This window comes from Balaenoptera physalus, assembly GCF_965194825.1.
Source record: "Balaenoptera physalus genome assembly, chromosome: 7".
Lineage (NCBI taxonomy): Eukaryota > Metazoa > Chordata > Mammalia > Artiodactyla > Balaenopteridae > Balaenoptera > Balaenoptera physalus.
This window is the reverse complement of record NC_138886.1, coordinates 76540057-76566059: the sequence shown is the minus strand read 5'-3', so window position 1 is coordinate 76566059 and position 26003 is coordinate 76540057. Positions and strand designations below refer to the sequence as shown.

The 26003-nt window shown below is 35.5% G+C and overlaps 1 protein-coding gene across 5 annotated transcripts in view; it reads left to right on the top strand.

The window, feature by feature from the left end:
* Nucleotides 1-26003, top strand: part of LINGO2 (leucine rich repeat and Ig domain containing 2) — a 1218611-nt gene that overhangs the window by 679864 nt on the left and 512744 nt on the right. For all 5 annotated transcript variants that reach the window (XM_082467575.1, XM_082467576.1, XM_082467578.1 and 2 more), the window contains one exon: nt 13941-14026. The gene's annotated coding sequence lies outside the window, so the exon portion shown is untranslated. The remainder of the gene's footprint in view (nt 1-13940; nt 14027-26003) is intronic.

The following is a 26003-nucleotide window of genomic DNA, read 5'->3' as shown; positions in this document are numbered from 1 at the left end:
TGTGTTGCATTCTGTTGAAAGAGATTAGTTGGAAATACTAACAGAAGGATCCTCTTCATGACCAAAAAGGCAATGCCTCATTAAATAGAAGCCCTTTGCCCTTCTTCCTCTGATAATTCTCTTTCTGGCTATCTGGCTATCTGGAAGTATGGATCGTTGCCTGGAAATATGATAGGATAAAGACTACAAACTAAGGACTATGGATCCTTAGAAAAGGGAACTCTTGTATCCTTAAAGACATACATTTTATTCTTTCATAAATTTATAAATTTATTTATTTATTTTTATCTGCATTGGGTCTGTTGCTGTGAGCGGGCTTTATCTAGTTGCAGCAAGCAGGGACTACTCTTCGTTGTGGTGCGCGGGCTTATTGTGGTGACTTCTCTTGTTGTGGAGCACGGGCTTCAGTAGTTGCGGCACATGGGCTCAGTAGTTGTGGCGCACGGGCTTAGTTGCTCTGCAGCATGTGGGATCTTCCCGGACCAGGGCTCAAACCCATGTCCCCTGCATTGGCAGGTGGATTCTTAACTACTGCACCACCAGGAAAGTCCCACCTGGGGAGCTTTTAAAACACACACTTCTAATTCACCCACCTTTAATTAATCAGAATTTCTTGGAGTGGAGAAAGGAAAATTTGCTTTCTAATAAGCTCTTAAGCTGTTTCTTGTACCACCAGTTAGAAGCAGCCTATAGTCTGTATTTGAGAATAGCTGCCTCAATATTTCTAAGCCTGAGTATTGTTTTCTTTTCTTAAATTCCTGCAACATCAGCTTGTCTAACCCTCATGTTATAATGGGACATGAGTGTTACTTGTTCCCTTGGGGTTGCTTTCTATGTGGAATCTTTAACCATCTAACTGGGATGGGATTTGAAAATAGCATACCTCTTTCACCATTGTACCAATCTGGAACTTTGCTGACTACTTTGATGCTGTTAGAAGACTAAATTCAGTACTCCCTTGCTTGTTGATTTTATTAATGTTCATTATCCTGCCTTATTTGTGAATATTAGTGGTATGGGAGGAATTCGATCAATCCAAAAATGGCCAAACATAGTGGCCCAGTTACCCTGTTTCTCTATGGGATTCTTGAGAGAGCTGAACAGACAAAGGACAGAAAAATATATTCCAGTTTACTACCAACTTTAAAGAGAAAAGTGTATTCCAATTTAATACCAACTTTGGGTCCAGACACAAGAGGAGCTCTCAAAAGATGACTGAGTAACCCTCTAACATGCTCTCTAGAATAGTTTAATTATCCATTTCCTCTGTAAAACACACTTGCTGTTGCCCTGGGCACAGCCAGACCTCACTCTAACACACACAAGCATTTCTGCTGCCACCAAGAGTCTGTTATGTCTGCTTTGTTTGTTCAAAAACCTTAGATGTTAGCTGGTCTTATTACTGATATTGCATAATTTACATAAACTTTCTATCAATTAGTGAAATGTATATGGGGAAAAACTCTGATTATTAAAACTAAGTTGAATGCTTTGAAAAACCACATAAATGCAACTTATTTTTTATTTCCTGGTTCTTTCACTGAAGACACGCCTTTGTTCAATATACTTTGCAAGGAGTGCCATCAAAGGGTGAATTAAGGCAGAATGAGGAGTATAATATGTGCTCAAAATTGTTCTACATTTTTGTTCATAGTCCATTCCTTAAACTAAAATTTTTAAATATTCTTCAATTTACTCATCCTTTTAGTCCATGAACATGCACTAGTGTAAGTAGAACATTTAACTCAGAGATTCCCTATCTTTACATTGAGCTTGATCACCAGGGCTTAGAGAGGGAGAGTTCTTTTACCAGAACCCCTCCCCAGAAATTCTGGATATCACTACATATCTTTAAATTCTCTTCTTGATGATTCCTCAGGATTCTAGAGGCACTCCCAAATATTTGTCAAATTTTTAAAAAACACAAGAACCTTAAGAATCCATACTGACTGTAATTCTCATCCTCACATCCCATGCGGCTTTTCACTACTCAAAACCATCCCCTTGGAAAAGGTAGAAAATTTTTATCCTAGTAAACTGACTCTCATTTGGTTTGATAGAAAAGAATATGTACACGTACAAATTCTATGTCTGCAAGGCCGTACTTAAGAGTATACTTTGGAGCCGTTAAGTAGGAGTAATTGGTTTTTGGGTTTTTTTCTCTGCTTTATGTTGTTTTTTAATCTATACACCATGGGTCGTATTAATAACTGAGAACCCTCATCAAATAGCTAACCTTTATTGACTGAGAGCATCTTGGTAAATTAAGCTGAAAAAATATTCCATCATTCCCCTCCATAATTAATGAGTTTGGGTTAATGGCTGCAGCAGCAGTATTTAACATTTATGCCACATCAGCAATAAATTAGGATCAAGCCTGAATGCAGCTCACTGCATTCCCAGACTTGAGTTGTCACAGGACAGAGAAGATTAAGATTTATGCTGCTGCTTGTATTAATCTTTCTTGTGGGTATATTATGGATGTTTGTATACACTTTACTGAATCTTCCACTGGGCAATTTGGTATTTCCCACACATTTTATGTGGGTTGAGAAGGAGCAGAGGGTGTTTCATGGGAGTATTGATTATACTGAATTAGGTCTCATAAGTTTGGCTTTCAAATACTTTTAGACAAATTTCCTTAAAAATTTCAGTTTAAGAATTATCATGCATATGACCCAAACTCTATTTAGTGACTTCTAAAATAATCATATAAGGCTTGTTGAAATAGGATCAGCTTATGCTAAAACACATTACCTGTATTCCAGAAATACTATAATGTATTCCCCCAAATTGCAGTGGTGGAAGGAGCATACAAAAAAATATATTTATCAAAAGATTCCAATGTTCTATGCACTCTTCGAAGATAGCCTGCTTCTGGAAAGGCACAGAGGATGAAACAACGATAGTTCCCTGCAACAAAGGGACCAGTGTCTGTCTCCACAATAAAATGTCTGCTGGATTAGTGAGCAACTTTACCTTTGTCTGGGCTTTCTTCCAATAGGAAGGTATAGGTTTCCAGCCTATACCTTCCTATTACACTGACTTGATGTCACCTTCCTCTGGAACTGCTCCTGCCTTCTCTGCTTGGCACTGAGCATGTTGAATAGTTTCTCTATATGTCTCAACTAAGCCTGTACCGTCAGTACACAGAATATTAGCACCTTCCAAAAGGGAGTCTGACTTTATATTTCAACTCCTCGGGGAATGACTATAAACTCTGTCTCCAGCCCACAGATTATGATTTTATATTATTATTTTTATTCTTTTAAAAATTCCACTAAGCGCTTTGTTCCTTGGAACTTGGGGTTGGTTTCATGAGTTAAAGGAGAGTCAGCACAAGATATCTTTGTGAGGTTAAAGGAGTATTTGGTTGGAGGCCTTGTATCACCAGCACACTGTTCAGTATAAAAGGAGAAAATCTTTCCTTGCATGAGGGGATACCCTTTGAAAACAGAAATCTAGGCAACAGGAAACAATACAACACACACACATGTGTACACATGAGAAGGCACATGCATGCCTATGTATCTATATGTATTTTCTTTGGGGGAGAGAAAGGGTTGGAGGAAGTTTCCAGGGATAATTTCTTGATTGTGATAAATGTATCTTTTCTCCAAGTGACACAAAGCAATTCTAGTTTTTATGAAACTCAATTACTTGGTAAGTATTTACTGAGCACCTATTACTTTGCATCAGCCACTTGTGACACACAAATTTCCAGACACTCTCATTCTGATAATGGGTCTACATTTACTTGAGTGTAAGAAATTGGTGCACAGAATCTTTTACTTGTCTCCATTGTGCCTGTTTTCATCAAGAAAATGATTGGGCTGAAGAACAACTAGTGCTACCTTCAAGGAGATTGTTGGAAGAAGTTAGCAACAAGACCCAACATTTCAATTCTGCTGGATCCCTAATCAGGCAACAGAAGGGTATCCTTAAATGGATGTCTGTCCAGACACACTGGAATTGATTCTGAAGGCTCGTGCCTTTGCTCCTATCACAAAATTGATCATTAAGAGCTGTGTCACTTGGCCCCATGATTAAAGTCATGAAATGTCTGTTTTACCAGTTGGAGAGGGTGTCAAAAACAAAAAGCAGTAGCCGAGTTTTTAGAATCACCCCCTCCAAAGCCAGTTGACAACAAGTTCATTTATTTTTAAATATATATCTCCTGAGTACACACACAAACACACACACACACACACATGTTTATATGTATGTCAAACCCCAAAAGTAGATATCAGGTCCCCTCCTGTTTTCACGTCTCCTTATATTTTTACTTACAACACTGCACAGACCCCATAGGAATTGTAAAACCTCAAGGTTGATTGTTATATCTTGTTAACTAAGCAGGGTGGGATGTTGTGTGTACAAGGAGCTGCTAAAATCCTCTGTTTATATTTGGACCCTTATCCAGTGATTCTGTGTTTCAGAGTTATTGTGTGCAGTGCTGCATAATTTCTAGATCAGTGGAGGGCTCTTTAAAAGCTTGATCACTCTGACTAGTTTGTAAATAGTCCTTTCTCCCAGCTCATCACCTGCCCTGTCTCCTTCCATCTCCTTCACGAAGGCCTTTCCATCTTATTAGGGTGTGTTGATCTTTCTCTCCTCTGACTTCCATTATCGTTTATTGTCATCAACATTTGACAGTCATATTTTTACTGCTTTAAATGAAGTATCTTTAAATGTAGTAACTAGACTGTAAGTTCTTCAAGGGAAAGAGCTGCAATTATATTCCTTTGTATCATCCATATTGTCAAGCACTGTGATATGCTCATGTATGCACAAAGGTAAGTTGCTAGGTGAACCAACAAATGAATATGTAAATAGGAATATGGTGGAACTGGCAAAACATTTTCTCAGATCTTATTGAAGATGAAACTATTTACAACTGCGCTAAATTATAAACAAAGACATGACTCCTGACGAACAAGAAGTTTTGAAACATTGAAATCTCTCACCAAGACAAATTATAGTTTACATAGAATCTTAGAGATATCTAGTTCATTTGATGATTGTATTAGGATTCTCTAGAGAAACAGAATCAATAAGATATATATATATACACATATATTTTATATATATACATATATAATATATATATGTATATATATATATATATATGTAGAGAGAGAGAGAGAGAGATTTATTACAAGGAATTGTTTCATACAATTATGGCAGAAGTCTCAAGAGCTGGTTTCTGCAAGCTGGGAGACCAAAGAAAACCAGTGGTATAATTCAGTCTGGGTCTGAAGGCCTGAAAGCCAGGAGTGTCAAGGGTAGGAAAAGATCTATGTCCCATCTCAAGCAATTAGGCAGAAAGGGCTGAATTCTTTCTCCAACATTTTTTTCTATTCAGGCCCTCAACAGATACGGTGATGTCCACTTGCATCAAAGAAGGCAAACCACTTTACTAGGTCCACCAATTCAAATGCTAATTTCACCAGAAATACCCTCACAGACACATCTAAAAATAATGGTTAGCCAAACATCTGGGCACCTCATGATCTAGTCAAATTGACAGGCAAAAATCACCATTACAGTACTGAAGAAACTGAAAACCATGTATGTTAGTGACTTGCCTGAGGTTACTTAGCTGGCTAAGGGGAGAGTCATGACCCAGGTCCTTTCTCTGACAAAGAGTCCACAATTTTGGAGGTTTAGCAGACAATATAGACAACTGAGTGAGTGTTGCCTGTGGGTCGCAAACAACACACTATAGACAACATTCTCTCAGATACTACTCTGCAACACCACTAAGCTTAGAGTTGAATTATTTTTTAAATTAATTAATTAATTAATTAATTTTTGGCTGTGTTGGATCTTCATTGCTGTGCGAGGGCTTTCTCTAGCTGCGGCAAGCGGGGGCCACTCTTCATCGCGGTGCGCGGGCCTCTCACAATCGCGGCCTCTCTTGTTGCCGAGCACAGGCTCCAGACGCGCAGGCTCAATGGTTGTGGCTCACGGGCCCATTTGCTCTGCAGCATGTGGGATCTTCCCAGACCAGGGCTCGAACCCGCGCCCCCTGCATTGGCAGGCGGACTCCCAACCACTGCACCACCAGGGAAGCCCCCAGAGTTGCATTTTTTATCCATTAATATTCTAACGGTTAGTTCTTTTTTTTTTTTATTTTTTTTTTTATTTTTACAAGAGATAAATATACTGACACCAAGCATGGTACATGGATGACCACAACAAAAGCAACAATGATTGCCATTACCAAACATGAAACACACTCATACTATGTCATAATATTGACATTCAGTCCAGTAATCCTCCACTGTAACAGCTCCTTTCTAACGGTTAGTTCTTTGTCTACTTTTGTGAAGTGGAAATTTTCTTTAAGTTTAGGTCTCCTCACTCTTCACAGATGAGAGAAATTTTCCATTATTCTCTGGGCATTCCGTTTCTGCTAGAAGCTTCAGAAAAGTCATAGGATGTTCAAGATATTTTAAAAGGGACATTGACAAATGGAAGTGTATCCAAAAGAAGGTGACCAGACTGGTGAAATGTCTGGAAACATGTCATGTGAGGAATGTGTCTGTCATTTTATGTTCAGGAAAGTGATGATGTTGAGTCGGAAAGATGCTCCATGTCCCTGCAGGGCAATAATAACTTCCTTCAATTATTTGAAGAGCTGCCATGTGAATCTAGGATATTTTCTGAATATCTAGAGGGCAAAATTTGGACCAATGTGTGACAGATACAAGGAGGCTGGTTTCCACTGCATGTAAACATTCTTATCCAATAGTTTGAGTTGTTGTTTCAGCTCCTTTTTCATACCATTGGAGCTGCACTGGGGACCCTTGTCAACAAAATCCAGTATCCCCATATTGAATGGGAGATAGCCTGGATGGCCCGAGTTACTTATGACTTCAAGATGGTGTGATTATCTGTCACTAAGCTGTAACCAAATGATGACAACCAAATCTCATTCAGCAATCCTCACTCACCTGACACAGGTGAAGAGCATTTTAGGAAAGATGTTGCAGTTAGAAGCCACTGCTGACACCGGAGCCCCTGATTGTCAGGCTGTAGATAGAATGTAGCCTGTTATCCTGAGGTGTTCACTTCAATTCTACCTAACTCACCAGTGTGCGAAGCTTTTCCTACCATGGTGAAACAATATACCTCTTTAGGAGGCTGTTTGTATTGATCTACATGAAAGAAGTAGAATGTATTTAAAATAAATCTTTGTCCCCCCAATCTTTGTAGGTCAACAGTAGATATTGAGTGGCTTATGTAAAACAAGTGTAATTTAATGAACTACAGCTTTGAAAGTGTTAGAAAATGAATCAAACTGTAAAATGTGCCAGAGGTTTTAAAATAAACTCATGTTTCATTGTAGCTGAAATAATGTTCACTGTGAGGCAACATATATGATAGGAATATTCTTTCATTTCTCACCTTCATTAGAATAGAAAGTACATATTTAACAGTTATTTTGAGGTTTGAATGTGGCTCAAACTACCATTCTAGTTATAGTTTGTCTTTTATCTTTTTTTTTTTAAATTTCACTAAAGCAGCAGTTAAAGCTCATATTTAGGTTTAATACAGATTTCATTGACCACACAAGTTCATGTTGGAACTCATTTTATTAGACCCTGCACTCGATACAAAACATCAATTACAGAGGGTCACGCTGCATCTTTCTAGCTGTCACACCAATATCTTGCTGAGTGCCATCTGCAATGTCTCAGGTTCTTTATTTTTACTGGAACTCATTTAGTTTGATCCGAGAGCTATTTCCAAAATGCCTTCAGTACACAGAAAAACACTTTATCAACAGTTAGTCCATTGCTTTGGAAATAGGAATAGCAGTAAGATTCTCTGTGGTAGTGGATATCTAGATAAATGATGATAATAGGTTTAAGGAGAAACAATATTAATTCTAAGAAAAGTTGTTTTATATTAAATGAATCTACCTGTCCTAAACTTGTGTAGGTCAAAGGAGATTTGGATACTTGGCAACTCTTAGGTTTTGAAACGCAAAGCCAATATTGGGAGCTGGTTAATTCTTCTTATATAATGTATCTGTAATTTAGGAAGCTACCACCAGATGAGAGAAATATCTTGGCAGAGCACCATAGGCTAGGTAAAAATCTTTCTTAAACTGTGCTTAAATGATCTTTATAACCTCTTATGGGCCTGCACTCTCAGTCCACACTTTACTATCTTTCCAGGTTAAAAAAGACACAAGTCTGTATTCAGAGAAGGGAAAAGAAAGTATTCCAAAAAGTGGTTAATCATGCAATTTGGATGACAAAGAATTTGTTTGTGGCTGTGGACTCAAGGTAGAAGATTCAACCCTGGTTTCCACTATTTATTAGCTTAACTAAAGACTTAGGGTAGTTACAACACCTCTGTGTTTCAGTAGTCTCACTTCACAGATTTACTTTAAGAATGAAATTACTCACAGTGATGAAGATCTTTGCAGTTTGCACTGCACGTCTGCATTATGCATTTGCAGAAATGAGTCTGAAAAGGTGAATTAAAGACAGTTGAAGTCTTCAAGCCCGGACTAAGGAGTTAGAAATTGGCTTCATTCTCCCCCTTTATTCTGTAGAGAAAGGAGAGGCTTAGAAATGTTTTGAAAAAGGATTGATAAGATTCTAGCTTTGATTTAGGGAATTTAATCTGTTGAAATTGGTGAAGGACTTGGTTTAGGAAAAGGGACCAAGACCATTGTCCAGGCAGTTCACTCAGCTAAGAATCGGGTGCAGTAATAGAGGTGATGAGGTGGGAGTTGTACCTCATTATAGCTAAGAGGTAGCAATATCCTTTCTTTCTTCAGGAAAGTCCATCTACCCTCTTTCAAATTTTAGATTATAGAAGAACATCAAGGTCTGACATAAGAGTTTGGATATGAAAAAAATAAATAAATAAAATTAAACTAATGTAAGAATATTGGATGGAAAGCATGGAAGCATTTTAGGAGCAGTGAATAGAAAAGAGGCTGAAATCTAAGAAGCCAGTTAGGAAGTGGTCACATAATTTAATATTAACCCAGGGGTATTAAAATTCTCAGATTCTTCCTCCTAGCAATACTTTCTCCTTCAGCTTTGACCCCACCCCACCCCAAGTATACACTTCTATATACAATGTATTTTTCTTCTTTGCTCCTATCTGAAATTTATCTAAACTATTGTCATTTTTACCCATGTACTTGGGTCTTTCACCAGGATTTTCCTGAACAATTCCACAACTACTTTCAAAAAGAATAACTTCTGAATGATTGATTTGGGAACATAATCAGAAACGAGATACTCTATATTATGGAGGCATTTACATGCTTCTTTACAAAGAAGTTGAAGAAAGCATTTGAAGATGCAGGCAAAGAAGATGAGAGGTTGGCTCTCAGAAGTAATGAAGAAAATGAAAACTGGCCAGTTCTTGTTAAACTTCTTTTAGAAAGGAGACATATTAATGTATTGGACAGAAACCATGCCTTTTCTGTGTTGTTAGTTAGAAGTCTTTGATTTGGTAATGAATCTAAGTGCAACCATTATAACCTACAGTGATTATAATATCAACTCTTTGGAAATTTAAGTGAACCTCACATGAAATCATAGCAGTACATAATCTATCAAACTAGATAAGAATAATTTATTATTGGGGTTGAAATTCTGTTTTGGAAGTGCTCCTATTAAAGTTTTCCCAAAAATGCAGTAGTCATAATCCCCCCAAAATTCCCTTATATGGATATATGTATGTGTGCATGTGTGTGTGTGTGTGTGTAGGTGTATGATTCCAATAGGTAAGACATGCTTCAGTAATGGCACTCATAATGGGAGAAATGGTGATTGTAGGTATAACGAGTGGTGTCTGTTTCTTTAATGGAATTTGGAGACATGCTTATGAAATATATTGCTATTTGGAAATTAGCTAAAAAGGTCAGAAATAAGCATATCCTTATTATATGGGTGCACGACTGTTAAAAATTTCTTTCTTTCAATATCTAGTTATTTTTCTTCAATCCTTTCAACAGTGATAAAACTCATGCTTTCAGAAAGGTCATCATCAGTAATAAAGTAATATTTAGCAATGAAATAATCTTTTGCTAAGTTTTGGAAATAAGGACTAGAATCAGTATTCTGTAAAGTTTATAATGACTTTTCCTGTGCTCTTGCACATAGTTCTTATTTTAACATATTTTCTTTTAGTAAAGCATGTAATATAAAGGTTGAGTCCTATGTTTTCTCTTGCAATATTATTGGCTGCCTGAAATATTTTCCATTAAGGAAGGTATTTACTTGATTCTTCAAAAAAATATTAATTTTCACCTTATTATAAAAATAAGGTCTAACATACTTAAATTTGAATCTCAGTTTTGCCACTTTTAGGCCATATAATCTTGAATTAATTTATCTGCCTCGAAAACTCAACATATTAATAGCTTATTTTTTAATGAGGATTATATGAATTAATACATGCAAAACATTAATATAGTACATGACCATTAGTAAATACCTAAAAACTATAACTATTATTATTAACATTAATTGATAAATTTATGAATTAAATGAGATATCACATTTTTATATGAAATTATGTAAACACACATGGTGTTGTAGGACTTAACAAATGGTAGCTAAAATCTGTAAGGTAAAAGTCATTGGAAATATAGAAAAAAGTGCAGAAGAAAGCAAAAGGTACCTAAAATCCTATTAGCCAGTGACAAAAAGTCACTATTTTCTTTATTTTGTTATGTATTGTTAAATTCAAGGGAGCCTACACTAGGTGACATCAAGATAAACACTTATTTTCAAAGCAAGGGAAATCTTTATTTATTCATAATTATTGATAAATTACAAAATAAATAAGAGTAGACGTATGTAAGGTTTGCTAAATGCTTATTTAGTATTGTTGATCTCACAGTAATGGCACTTTTTTGAAAAAGGGAAATGTAAGTTTAAAACCCTTTATTAGTTATAGTTATAATATTTTTGCACATGGAAAGCACACACACAGGCACACAATATGAATTTTAAATCATCTGGAACTATAATCTGAATTCTTGATACCCAGTATGTGGTCAATGGTTCAGCACCATCAACATAACCTAAGCCTGTGATAAATACAGACTCGTGAGTCTTGTCCTAGACCCACCAAATCAAACATCTGAGGTTTGATTAATGTGCATATAGATACCATGTAACTCATATTCACTTCAAATTTGAAAAGCCATGTTTTAAACCATAATAATAATATTGATAATGATAATAGTAATAATAATACAGAAATAAAACTTATTGGGTTTACGTATTTTAGCAGAATGATTCAGATAGAAAAATACTCTGCTAGTGAAACTAATAAAGTCTTTATATGTCATCGTTTTGTGTGAATAAAAGCGAAGTGTATGCCCTGTAATAGTATTAGTGCCTCATTGTTCAAGGTTACTTCAGTGCTGTTTGAGAGTTACTGGTTTCTCTTTTGGCTTGTTATTGATCAGAGCTACAGATAGGACACAAATAATTTAGAAGTCTCTAAATATTTAACCCTGGCCTATGCATACTCATAAAATTTATGCTCAAATCCAAAATTAATAGTATATGTGATATCAGTATTCCCCACAGAATGCCACACTGAGAGAGTTACAGTTGGGAACCTTTCAGAAAATAGCTAATGGGTACAGTTGTGGTCTTCAGTGTGATTCTTGTTAAGAAAAAATATATAAATAAATCTATGTTTTCATAATGGAAATTGTTTTAATATCTCAAAAGAGCAGGCATACATACATGAATGAGTATGAGAAAAATCATTTTTTCTATGGTTTTGTATTTACTGTGTTTTTAAATGCAAGATTTCTTCCTTTTGGGAATGAATAAATATAAGGAAGAATAATTTGTTCGAATATACTTGAACGATATTATTCATTCATCCATACATTCATTAATCAGAAATGTTTAGGAGCTACTTATTAGTAGCTAGATTCTTGTTCACATGGATCCCACATTCCAGTGAAGAAGAGAGATAATAGACAAACAAATAAATTAAAAATATGATTATAGGTTGTGATGGGAATGAAGACACTTCGTGATATCAAGTGTCACTTGATACCCCAAACCCACTTTGGGGTTTATCATCAAAACTACTTTGGGGTTTATCAAGTGGGATAAACCTCTTTGAGAAAGTGGCTTTTGAACTTGAGGAGTGAAAAGGATCCAGTTGCAGAGCGTTCTATGCTTGATTTCCTGAAAAGTAATGTCCTTAGGTGCTGAAGACCATGGCTTATTAGTGGAAGAGTATGTGAGAGCCCAATAAAAAATGAAGGAGAACTATGTAAGGTAATATTTGAGAGGTAGGCTGTAGTCAGTTCATGTCAGAGCTTGTAGGTAACAGTAAGAAAATTGGATTTCAATCAGTGCAATAGAAAGCCAATGAAGAATTTTAAGCAGAGTAGTAAAATGATGAATAATGCTATCAAAAGTCTACCCTGGCCAGAGTGTAAGCAATGGATTATAGAATGGGTCAAGAGGAGAATCAGTGAGAATAGGTAGAAAGCTTTTGCTGTCCTCTAGGTAACAGATGATGGTGGCTTCAACTGATGAAAGAAGAGAGCTGTATGGAGTTAGCTGTATTTAGGGTGCATAATTATCATGGGAAAGGAATTTATTAAGGAGGTTCCCCATGTTTCTGGCTTGAGTACAAAGCAGATGTGTCAATTTCCTAAGCAGTGGGGGAAGACCTAGGAAGGTACATCAGGAAAATCAAGAGTTCCAGTTTGGATTAAGTTTGGAAGGTAGTAGATACCTTGGCAGTTAAGAGAATAGATTCTGGGAAAGGTTCAAATCCTACTTTATTGGTTATTAGTAGTGGTTCTTTAATAATTTACTAAAACTGAGCCTCAGTTTTCTCATCTTTAAAAAAGAGGGAGGTTAATAATACCTACCTTATAGGGCTATTGTAAATATTAAGTTAGATATTTCCTCTAAAATGATAAGAACAGTTCCTGATACATTGTAAGCAGCGAAATAATAATCACTATTATGATATGATATGACTATTATTATTGGTCACACAAGTGGCAATGTCAAAGAGGCAATCTGGTATAAAAGTATGATGTATGAAGGAAAGCGATTGACATTAATTATTTTAAGAAAGGATTTCACCTCATTACACCTTTTTGAGTTAATAAAAACTATCCTAGAATAGTATTTACTGTTTTTTGTCAACTTATCTTTCTCTCCTTTATCCTTCTCTCTTTTTGTGGATTGCAGAGGGTTGAGTAGAGTTGGGAAGTAGCATAAGAAGAGTCGTTAGGACAATGGAAAAGACATTCTAATTCTAAAAAGAATATTTTATTTCCCTTTTTCAACTTTACAGTTACTCCAAAAGTTAATTCAAACTTTGAATTCATTGACTTTAAATTTTCCTGTATAGATAATAATTATTTTTGATAATAGATTTTCAGGTTCATCCAATAATTTTTAAATACTGAAGCTACAAGGAATAATCTGTGTCTTGCATGTTGACTTCATTGTCAATTTTAACCTTTAAATGTCAGGTTTATTGGCAGGGCAAAATAGTTTCTCCTTCAGATTTATTTTCTTCTTTTCTGCAAACAGCTACATTATAACAAAATACCATTTTGCCTTCCGGAGTGGAAGACTGAAAATCTTCAAATATATGAATGGATCTGAACATGAGTTTCATTCTTTCATCTATTTAACAAAAAAAAAGAAAGAATTTAATGAGTACCTAGGTGATAGATACTTTGTCATGTTCTGAGAATTCCAAGATAAAACGTGACAATATATTTGCTTTCAAGATGCAGAACCCGAAACATGTGAAGAAGTTTAATCCCTACTGTGTTTCTTTTAAAGCTTTATAAATCATGCTATGTAAATTTGAATTATTATTGTTCTGGTCATTAATATATGGAAATCCTTCTAGAAGCAAATATCATTTTTCTTTTTACATTTTTTTGGCAGCGGTGAAATAGGGTTATGAAAAGAGGTTCAGAGCAGAACACTGAAAGTGGCCACCACCAGCATGAGGAGACCAACAAGTCAAACTGGTAAGTGAAAAAGATGATTCATGGGTAACGCATTTACCCAATTTAATAACGCATCTCTTTTATGCGTTATTAAATCTGTTGATGCTGTTTCTCACACAATAAATCTTCATCGCTTATAAATAAAAATGAGAATGCTTCTAAAATGTAGCCTATGAAATTTATTCTCATTACTTAGAATACCTTAGGGAGGTGGTATTAAATGGAAAAAGTCACCAATTCTGCTATAGGCAGACAGGGATTTAAAGTAGCTATATGACTCTGTGAAAGTTGCTTAATTCTTTCATTCATACTTTCCTAATTTTAAGATGGAGATTATGGTAGTTGCCTAGTTATATTTTCCTAAGAATTAAGAAGAAATTGCATATGAACAACCGAACATTTCCTTAGCAAAGAAAAAGAGCTAAAAGTTATGACTAATATATATTGAATACATTCCGCGTGCCAAGTACTAAATACTAAATACTTCACTGCATTATTTTATTGAATACTCACAACAACGTTTAAAGATAGAAGCTATTATTATTCTCATTTTACAGATGGAGAAACAGTGCTATTAAAAGATACGTGGCCTGCCTTAAGTCACACATTGCTCCCTGAGACAATTGTTTGAATGCAGTTCTGTCTGATGCCAGAGTTTCTGTTCTTGTATCTATGCATAAAGCCAACAAACATTTATTGGGTATCTAATAAATGCCAAGCTTCTTTTAGCTGAGCTGCCATGCTATTTCCCAAATGATTTTTACTTAGACTATAACAACCATATTCTTATATGAAGTCTTATAGCTTAACAAATAATTTATGAATAAGTAACTTTGTTTAGTATTCACATAATCTCTATGAAAGAAAAAGTAGGGACCATTGCTCATATCTTTACAGATGGAGAAATTGAGGTCCCAACAGGTTAACTGACCTACTGGATATAGCTCAGTGCTTCTCAGACCCTGTGGTTAAGGGTCAGTTTACTGTTAATTCATTTTAATCCGTTACAGACTGAATGCTTTTATAAAATTGCTAAAAATTAATTACTAGAGAAATGAAATGATTAAAAGGTAGACACAAAATATACAAGTCCACATATTTATTATTGTCATTATCTTACAGATATATAATCACCCTAATAAATGTCTATAAAAGTTTCTAATGCTTACTCTCCATTTCCATACTCCTCATGGTGCACACCAATTAGCATGTGCAGACTAACACTAGCCTGTAAATCAGACAGTAAATCATAGCATCAGTAGAGCTAATATGAGGCAAATGTAACACTCAGTCCTAGACCTTCCATCTTCTAGCCCAGGTCTTTTCATATTGCTCCATACTGCCTCAACATACAGCCAGAAGCCTGTTTTATAATCTAAGGGACAAAAATATCAAATTCCAAATTGTTCACATGCAACCGTTGCAAGAAAACTGACAATGACAAAACATCTTAAAAGAGTTATATGAAAGAATTGACATGAAAAAAAGTGGAAAAAAAAAACCAGTTGAAACTTTATAGGAATGATTTATTTTAAATTTATTTATAAGAAACCAAGACTTTAAAATTTTGATATGTGATATATTGCTGATTTTTCTCATGATACGTTTTTTTCTCCCTCTTCTTTTTTCATTATGTTTATTCTTTGAAAAGAGAAGTCAAATTGTATTTAGAAGGCTGGGCTTTGTCATTTCCTGAGCAGTGTATAGACCTTGTATAATTCTAAGAGATAAAAGTGGATCTTGACCAGCTATGAAATGAAAATGAACTCATCTCCCCAGTATACTGAAAAAGCCTGAAAATAAATGTAACTCGTTTATTTCAAAAAATACCAAAGAAAATTACAGCACTTTTGGGGCAAAGTAAAATGAACACTGAGTCAGCAATGAAAATTCACTTTGTAAGACAGTTTTGTGGCTTTCTCAGTTCTACTGAAATGGATCCAAATATTTACATGTGCTATGTTATTAATGACTATTTTTGCCATCTGTGTCATAGTCATATTGCACAGATGTTCAGGAGTAACTTTTGGTTGTGAGTAAATATTAGAGGAAGATTGAATTTTCCTCCAAATGAGGTTGGTGGGATGGTTTTTTAATCCTAGTTTATGATGTCAGAAATAGTTGTTTTTTGGAAGTTCTACCAGCTTAACTGTGCTTGAAGCAGCTTAAAATGACTATAAGGGCATAGAGAAAGATGAAAATTTATGACAAAATTCAAAACTGAGACTTTCAGCCAATCTATTATTAGCTTCTGGGAAGACTCCACATTGCTAAATTGAAATTCACAGTCTGGAGTAGAACAAACCCATGGCCTTAAATAATATAGAGAGACTCTGTGTTCCTCACTTACTTTCTGCCCGCTGATTCAGAGATTCAAGATTTGTATGACTCAGAAAGCTAAGCAGCCATACCTTGGTACCTCCCTTCAATCAATGCCTTTATATCAATATCCATTTGAAGATTATCTTTCCTGCTTCCTCTGAAAAGGCTAGAAAGAAAGGAAGGACTTAGGGAAATACATTGTAACCAAGGAGAAAGGTAGTCCCTATAGGTGTTGCAGGTGTGGTGATAATGGGAATAGTGACGATAGTACTGTGTGTGTGTGTGTGTGTGTTAAACTCTATCAGATCATCAGAGGACCACAGAGTGTGGAGAGAAGGTGGTCCACCAACCTTCTAGCAGAGGTCTTTTATTTGAAAGCCTGATACCAATTGGAATTTAGGCCTGAGATTGTTCACAGTTTACTCTTCAACTGTGAAGCTTAGAGTCTTTCTACTAAAAACCATGTTATCAGTAGGACCAAGGGCTAAGGGTCAGTCTTATGACTTGTCTGTTGAAAAATACTACCCTTCATTAGATTTTATCACATTCTCAAATCTAGAAGCAAACAATAGCAACAATACAATCAAACTCAAACAGGATCTGGATAATGATTACTTTGACATGGGAAAGGAAAGTCTCAGAGGTAAATCATATGTAGATCAATGAGTTCATACAAAACACAGAAAAATATCTTAGAAAATTGCTTTTTAGCCTTAACACATTCATCGATTAACTTAGAAATACAAGCCATTAAGATTGAGAAAGTTGAAATGCAAAGGATCAAAAGGAAACAGAAAATGTAATAGAAGAATTAAATCTGCCTTTGAAGGCAACAATTTATATAATCAGATTTGTGGAAAGCAGATTGAAGAAGCCTTCTTATTGTAGAATGCAGCAGACAAGGACAATGATGAAAATTATGAGAGAAAAAAATGACCAATATGGCAAACAAATCAAATATATAGGTAATTATTCATGAAAAAAGAGAAAAAGAATAAATAACAAAGAAGCCCTAATCAAAGAATCACAAGGGAAAAAAGTCTTGTTCAAGAAAAAAAATGAAAAGCACTTTTTATCACTCTAGAATTTACTCTCTAAGATCTGAGATTCTTTTTTTGTATTGCGTGGGAATTTCCTACGTTTTAAAAGTTAGGAAAATTTAGTGGTAAATCAATATGAAAGATTATTTTGGCTCTGGTAGTTTTTTTTTTCTTCTTTTTTTAATGCTTCATGCTTCTACACTATAGAAGCTTGGTTTACTCAGATTTTTAAATTTTCCTTAAACAATTTTGATAATTTCTATTAACAGAAAAATTATCTAAATTATCTAATTATCTAAATTATCTTACTTATGCTAAGTAAGTGTCCATGTATGAATATACATATAGAAAAAAAGACTTGAAGTATATGCACAAGTGGAATAATTAACTTATTTTTATTTTTCTATTTTAATCTCATCTATGTTGTCTGACGTATAATATATATATATCTCATATATAATATATGATTCATTAGATTTTTGTTGAAATATACTTAATAACAGTGCACAAATAATAAGTGAACAACTCAATAAATTATCGCAAAATCCACAAACATGTGTATTAACCATTCAAATTAGGAAACAGAGCGTAACCAATATAACTGGAGGTGCTCTTTTTCTTCCTAAGTCACAAATCCCAACCCTCCATAAGGTAACAAGTTTCCTAAATTCAAATACTGTTAAATATTTCACCTTTTTTTGAGTTTTATATAAATGGAATAATAGAATTTGTATTAATACTTGTTTTGTTGTGTGGCCTCTTGTTCTCAATATTACTTATGTGAGACTTCTATGTGTAATAGTAACTTACCTTTCAATGCGATATACTATTTTATCATGGCTACTTTGTGGCTCTTACTTTCTTATACTTGTCTTTTGGGGCATGTATGTGCACATTTCTGTTGGATATACAGTTAATTATATATTTCTTATGTGTTCACTTTTAGTAGGTACTGATACTTTCCCAAACTGGTTGTGTTAATTTACATTCCCACTGGCAGAGTGTAAGGGTTCTAGTTGCTTCACATCTTTACCAATACTTGGCAATTATCAGGGATTTTAATTTTAGCAGTCTGGTGGGTGTGTGGTAGTATCTCATTTTGGTTTTAATTAACATTTCCATGATGTCTGAGAAGGGTGGTATTGCTATCTCAGATCAACAATTCCATAGGTACCACAAAATTAAAAGGCAAGTAGAAATTTAGAGGAAGTATTAAGAAAGGTGGTAACTTTATTAAGCTACAATTAATGAACATTCAGTCTAAAGGGATCTAAAATTCCGCTTTACATTAGACAATGAAAAATTGTATAAAAACATGTCATTAAATATATGCAAGCCTGGCAATCTCATCCAAATTAAAAATTCAACTTATCAAGAGATTGACCAAGATGGCAGAGTAGAAAGGCCCTGAGCTCACCTTTTCTCATGAGCACACCAAAACCGCAACTATTTGCAGAACAACCATCAATAAAAAAGGCCAGAACCTACCAGAAAAGATCTTCTTTTTTTTTTAACATCGTTATTGGAGTAAAATTGCTTTAAAATGGTGTGTTAGTTTCTCCTTTATAACAAAGTTAATCAGCTATACATATACATATATCCCATATCTCCTCCCTCTTGCGTCTCCTTCCCAACCTCCCTATCCCAACCTTCTAGGTGGTCCAAAGCACCGAGCTGATCTCCCTGTGCTATGTGACTGCTTCCCACTAGCTATCTATTTAACATTTATAAGTCCATGCCACTCTCTCACTTCGTCCCAGCTTACCCTTCCCCCTCCCCGTGTCCTCAAGTCCATTCTCTACGTCTACGTTTTTATTCCTGTCCTGCCCCTAGGTTCTACAGAACCATTTTTTTTTGATTCCATATATATGGGTTAGCATAGAGTATTTGTTTTTCTCTTTCTGACTTATTTCACTCTGTATGACAAACTCTAAGTCCATCCACCTCACTGCAAATAATTGAATTTTGTTTCTTTTCATGGCTGAGTAGTATTCATTGTATATATGTGCCACATCTTCTTTATCCATTCATCTGTCCATGGACATTTAGGTTGCTTCCATGTCCTGGCTATGGTAAATAGAGCTGCAAAGAACATTGTGGTACATGACTCTTTTTGAATTATGGTTTCCTCAGGGTATATGCCCAGTAGTGGGATTGCTGGGTCGTATGGTAGTTCTATTTTTAGTTTTTTAAGGAACCTCCATACTGTTCTCCATAGTGGCTGTATCAAACTGCATTCCCACCAACAGTGCAAGAGAGTTCCCTTTTCTCCATACCCTCTCCAGCATTTATTGTTTGTACATTTTTAAATGATGACCATTCTGACCGGTGTGAGGTAGTACCTCATTGTAGTTTTGATTTACATTTCTCTAATGATTAGTGATGTTCAGCATTCTTTCATGTGTTTGTTGGCAATCTGTATATCTTCTTTTGAGAAATGTCTGTTTAGGTCTTCTGCCCATTTTTGGATTGGGTAATTTGTTTTCTTGCTATTGAGTTGCATGAGCTGTTTGTAAATTTTGGAGGTAAATCCTTTGTCAGTTGCTTCATTAGCAAATATTTTCTCCCATTCTGAGGGTTGTCTTTTCATCTTGTTTATGGTTTCCTTTGCTGTGCAAAAGCTTTTAAGTTTTATTAGGTCCCATTTGTTTATTTTTGTTTTTATTTCCATTACTCTAGGAGGTGGGTCAAAATGGATCTTGCTGTGATTTATGTCATAGAGTGTTCTGCCTATGTTTTCCTCTAAGAGTTTGATAGTGTCTGGCCTTACACTTAGGTCTTTAATCCACTTTCAGTTTATTTTTGTGTATGGTGTTAGGGAGTGTTCTAATTTCATTCTTTTACATGTAGCTGTCCAGTTTTCCCAGCACCACTTACTGAAGAGGCTGTCTTTTCTCCACTGTATATTCTTGCTTCCTTTATCAAAAAGGGTGACCATATGTGCATAGGTTTATCTCTGGGCTTTCTATCCTGTTCCACTGATCTATATTTCTGTTTCTGTGCCAGTACCATACTGTCTGGATTACTGTAGCTTTGTATTATAGTCTGAAGTCAGGGAGCCTGATTCCTCCAGCTCCGTTTTTCTTCCTCAAGATTGCTTTGGCTATTCGGGGTCTTTTGTGTCTCCTTACAAATTGTGAAATTTTTTGTTCTAGTTCTGTGAAAAATGCCATTGGTAGTTTGCTAGGTATTGCATTGAATCTGTACATTGCTTTGGGTAGAATAGTCATTTTCACAAGGTTGATTCTTTCAATCAAAGAACATGGTATATCTTTCCATCTGTTTGTATGATCTTTAGTTTCTTTCATCAGTGTCTTATAGTTTTTTGACTACAGGTCTATTACCTATTTAGGTAGGTTTATTCCTAGGTATTTTATTCTTTTTGTTGCAATGGTAAATGGGAGTGTTTCTTAATTTCACTTTCAGATTTTTCATCATTAGTGTATAGGAATGCAAGAGATTTCTGTGCATTAATTTTGTATCCTTTTACTTTACCAAATTCATTGATTAGCTCTAGTAGTTTTCTGGTAGCATCTTTAGGATTCTCTATGTATAGTATCATGTCGTCTGCAAACAGTGACAGCTTTACTTCTTCTTTTCCAATTTGGATTCCTTTTATTTCTTTTTCTTCTCTGACTGCTGTGGCTAAAACTTCCGAAGCTCCATTGAATAATAGTGGTGAGAGTGGGCAACCTTGTATTGTTCCTTATCTTAGAGGAAATGGTTTCAGTTTTTCACCATTGAGAACGATGTTGGCTATGGGTTTGTCATATATGGCCTTTATATGTTGAGGTAAGATCCCTCTATGCCTACTTTCTGGAGGGTTTTTATCATAAATGCTGTTGAATATTGTCAAAAGCTTTTTCTGCATCTATTGAAATGATCATATGCTTTTTATCCTTCAGTTTATTAATATGGTTTATCACATTGATTGATTTGCGTATATTGAAGAATCCTTACAGTCTGTGATGAACCCCACTTGATCATGGTGTATGATCCTTTTCATATGCTGTTGGATTCTGTTAGCTAGTATTTTGTTGAGGATTTTTGCATCTATGTTCGTCAGTGATATTGGCCTGTAGTTTTCTTTCTTTGTGACATTTTTGTCTGGTTTTGGTGTCAGGGTGATGGTGGCCTCATAGAATGAGTTTGGGAGTGCTTCTCCCTCTTCTCTTGGAAGAGTTTGCGAAGGATAGGTGTTAGCTCCTCTCTAAATGTTTGATAGAATTTGCCTGTGAAGCCATCTGGTACTGGGCTTTTGTTTGTTGGAACATTTTTAATTACAGTCAATTTCAGTGCTTGTGATTGGTCTGTTTATATTTTCTGTTTCTTCCTGGTTGAGTCTTGGAAGGTTGTGCTTTTCTAAGAATTTGTCCATTTCTTCCAGGTTGCCCGTTTTATTGGCATATAGTTGCTTGTAGTAATCTCTCATGATCCTTTGTATTTCTGCAGTGTCAGTTGTTACTTCTCCTTTTTCATTTCTAATTCTCTTGAGCTGGGTCTTCTCCTTTTTTTTCCTGATTAGTCTGGCTAATGGTTTATCAATTTTGTTTACCTTCTCAAAGAACCAGCTTTTAGTTTTATTGATCTTTGCTATCGTTTCCTTCATTTCTTTTTCATTTATTTCTGATCTGATCTTTATGCTTTCTTTCCATCTGCTAACTTTGGTTTTTTTTGTTCTTCCTTCTCTAATTGCTTTAGGTGTAAGGTTAGGTTGTTTATTTGAGATGTTTCTTGTTTCTTGAGGTAAGATTGTATTGCTATAATCTTCCCTCTTAGAACTGCTCTTGCTGCATCCCATAGGTTTTGGGTTGTTGTGTTTTCATTGTCATTTATTTCTAGGTATTTCTTTGATTTCCTCTTTGATTTCTTCAGTTATCTCTTGGTTTTTAAGTATTGTATTTTTTAGCCTCCATGTGTTTATATTTTTTACAGTTTTTTTTCCTGTAATTGGTATCTAGTCTCATAGCGTTGTGGTCAGAAAAGATAATTGATAGGATTTCAATTTTCTTAAATTTACCAAGGCTTGATTTGTGACCCAAGATATCATCTATCCTGGAGAATAGATCCTGGAGAATGTTTCATGAGCACTTGTGAAGAAAGTGTATTGTGTTGTTTTTGGATGGAATGTCCTATAAATATCTATTAAGTCCATGTTGTTTAATGTATCATTTACTGCTGTGTTTCCTTATTTATTTTGATTTTGTATGATCTGTCCATTGGTGAAAGAAGGGTGTTAAAGTCCCCTACTATGGTTGTGTTACTGTTCATTTCCCCTTTTATGGCTGTTAGTATTTGCCTTATGTATTGAGGTGCTCCTATGTTGGGTGCATAATTATTTACAATTGTTATATCTTCTTCTTGGATTGATCCCTTGATCATTATGTAGTGTCCTTCTTTGTCTCTTGTAATAGTCTTTATTTTAATATCTATTTGTCTGATATGAGAATTGCTACTCCAGCTCTCTTTAGATTTCCATTTGCATGGAATATCTTTTTCCATCCCCTCACTTTCAGTCTGTATGTGTCCCTAGGTCTGAAGTTGGTCTCTTGTAGACAGTATATATACAGGTCCTGTTTTTGTATCCATTCAGCCAGTCTGTGTCTTTTAGTGGGAGCATTTAATCCATTTACATTTAAGGTAATTATCCATATGTATGTTCCTATTACCTTTCTCTTAATTGTTTTGGGTTTGTTATTGTAGGTCTTTTCCTTCTCTTGTGTTTCCTGCCTAGAGAAGTTCCTTTAGCATTTGTTGTAAAGGTGGTTTGGTGGTGCTGATTTCTCTTAGCTTTTGCTTGTCTGTAAAGGTTTTAATTTCTCAGTCGAATCTGAATGAGATCCTTGCTGGGTCGAGTAATCTTGGTTGTAGGTTTCTCCCCTTCATCACTTTAAGTATGTCTTGCCTCTCCCTTCTGGCTTGCAGAATTTCTGCTGAAATATCAGCTGTTAACCTTATGGGGATTCCCTTGTATGTTATTTGTTGTTTTTCCCTTGCTGCTTTTAATATTTCTTCTTTGTCCTTAATTTTTGATACTTTGATTAATGTATGTCTTGGCGTGTTTCTCCTTGGATTTATCGTGTATGGGACTCTCTGCACTTCCTGGACTTGATTGACTATTTCCTTTCCCATATTAAGGAAGTTTTCAACTATAATGTCTTCAAATATTTTCTCAGACCCTTTCTTTTTCTCTTCGTCTTCTGGGACCCCTATAATTCAAATGTTGGTGTGTTTAAAGTTGTCCCAGAGGTCTCTGAGACTGTCCTCAATTCCCTTCATTCTTTTTTCTTTATTCTGCTGTGCAGTAGTTATTCCCACTATTTTGTCTTCCAGGTAACTTATCCGTTCTTCTGCCTCAGTTATTCTGCTATTGATTCCTTCTAGAGAATTTTTAATTTCATTTATTATGTTGTTCCTCATTGTTTGTTTGCCCTTTAGTTCTTCTAGGTCCTTGTTAAACATTTCTTATATTTTCTCCATTCTACTTCCAAAATTTTGGATCATCTTTACTATCATTACTCTGAATTGTTTTTCAAGTAGACTGCCTATTTCCTCTTCATTTGTTTGGTCTGGTGGGTTTTTACCTTGCTCCTTCATCTGCTCTGTATTTCTTTGTGTTCTCATTTTGCTTAACTTACTGTGTTTGGGGTCTCCTTTTCACAGGGTGCAGGTTCGTAGTTTCTGTTTTTTCTGGTGTCTGCCCCCAGTGTGTAAGGTTGGTTCAGTGGGTTGTGTTGGCTTCCTGGTGGAGGGTACTGGTGCCTGTGTTCTGGTGGATGAGGCTGGATCTTGTCTTGTTGTTGGGCAGGACTGCGTCTGATGGTGTGTTTTGGGGTGTCTGTGAACTTATTATGATTCTAGACAGCCTCTCTGCTAATGGGTGGGGTTGTGTTCCTGTCTTGCTAGTTGTTTGGCATAGGGTGTCCACCACTGTAGCTTGCTGTTTGTTGAGTGGAGCTGGGTCTTAGCATTGAGATGGAGATCTCTGGGATAGCTTTCACTGTTTGATATTATGTGGAACTGGGAGGTCTCTGGTGGACCAATGTATTGAACTCTACTCTCCCACCTCAGAGGCACAGGTCTGACATCTGGCCGGAGCACCAAGACCCTGTCAGCCACACAGTAGTTCTGTGATCTTGGACCAGGCATTTAACTTCTCTGTTCCTCAGATTTCCGTTTGTGCAGCACCTCCCTGCCTCAGAGGCCCAGTCAGGTGCAAGAGAAGGGCTGTCACTCCCATGCTATGCAGGGAGGAAGCCCACAAGGCTGGCCAATCCAGATGTTTTAAAGCCTTGCTCTACTGAAAGGCTGAGTTTTCAGTATTGGAAATCATGTTTTAGTTGGCATTGGCTGTATTTTTCTACTAGTTCTTGGGTAGTTTTGCAGATATACCAATCTTTCACTTACCCTTAGGTGATTGATTTTTGGACCTGACTAAGATTCTAAAAGGATTATGAAATTTAAGAACAGATATAACATCTATGTGGGTTTTGCGCTTATATTAAGCATAATTCCTACTGATTCTATTGTCTGTTTTTCTAGACTACCGAAAATTAGAAAGAGGCAGAGAGTCCATTTAGATCAGGTATACTGGCAGTGTCCAACAGGGATAGCTAACAGAATAGCAATAGATAAAATAAAAGACACACTCAAATGTACAGATTAGAAAACTTACAAAAATGAAATTATTGTGATATTGAAGTAAATTCCTTAGACACAGGAAAATACATTTATGTCCAGTTTATTATGTTTAAGAAAGGTAAGAATGTGTGATAAATCTTAAAAATGAAGTTTTGTAAGTCACTTGCTGGTTTCTATTGGATATATTCCTTCATGTTTAGAAGTTCTCTTATGTGACCTCAGCAGTTATTTTCTTTGGTAACAACAATATGCAAACATATTTTCTTCACTGAAAATTACAAAGCACATAAAATAGTATCATGATAATAGTAAAGACACTTTTAAATCCTCTAAATATTTCCAGGTAACCCTCTTTTAAGAACATCAGATGATAATGTTTCCTTTGGTAAATACAGTATTTCCTGAGCATCGTCTATGGACCAGGAACATTGTCTGATACTAAGAGTGTAGCTGTGAACAAGACATGAATCCTAACCTGGAGGAACAAAAGTCTACATATGACCTAGGTCCATACTAATATTCTTACCGAATGTCCCTTTACCCACTTAAAACTATTAAATGAAATAACAAAGACGGAACTTTGTGGCACCTGAGAAAGACTCAATCAGTGTTTGTTCATACTGATTCAACTCACAGTTCCATCTATTCTTCTCAACAACCCAGTGAGGCTAAAATTACCACCATCCTTGTTGACCTTCAACATGTTGCTAAATCTCTTGAGCCCAGATTCATTAACTGTAAGGTAGGTATACAAACACCTAACATACGGGGTTATTGTGAAGATTCAATAAAAAAAATTTATATGTGAAATACACAGTACATAGTTTGTATTGGTATTCTCCTTCCTATCCTTTTAAATGCATATTTTCAGAGCATCAGATGAAAGAGCCAGAACATCATGGTGGAATATGTTTTGTTTGCTTTTTGGATTTTAGTTATGCCATTCTCATACTTTAAGCACCATTTACTTTTTTGCAAATTAATGCAAAATAATT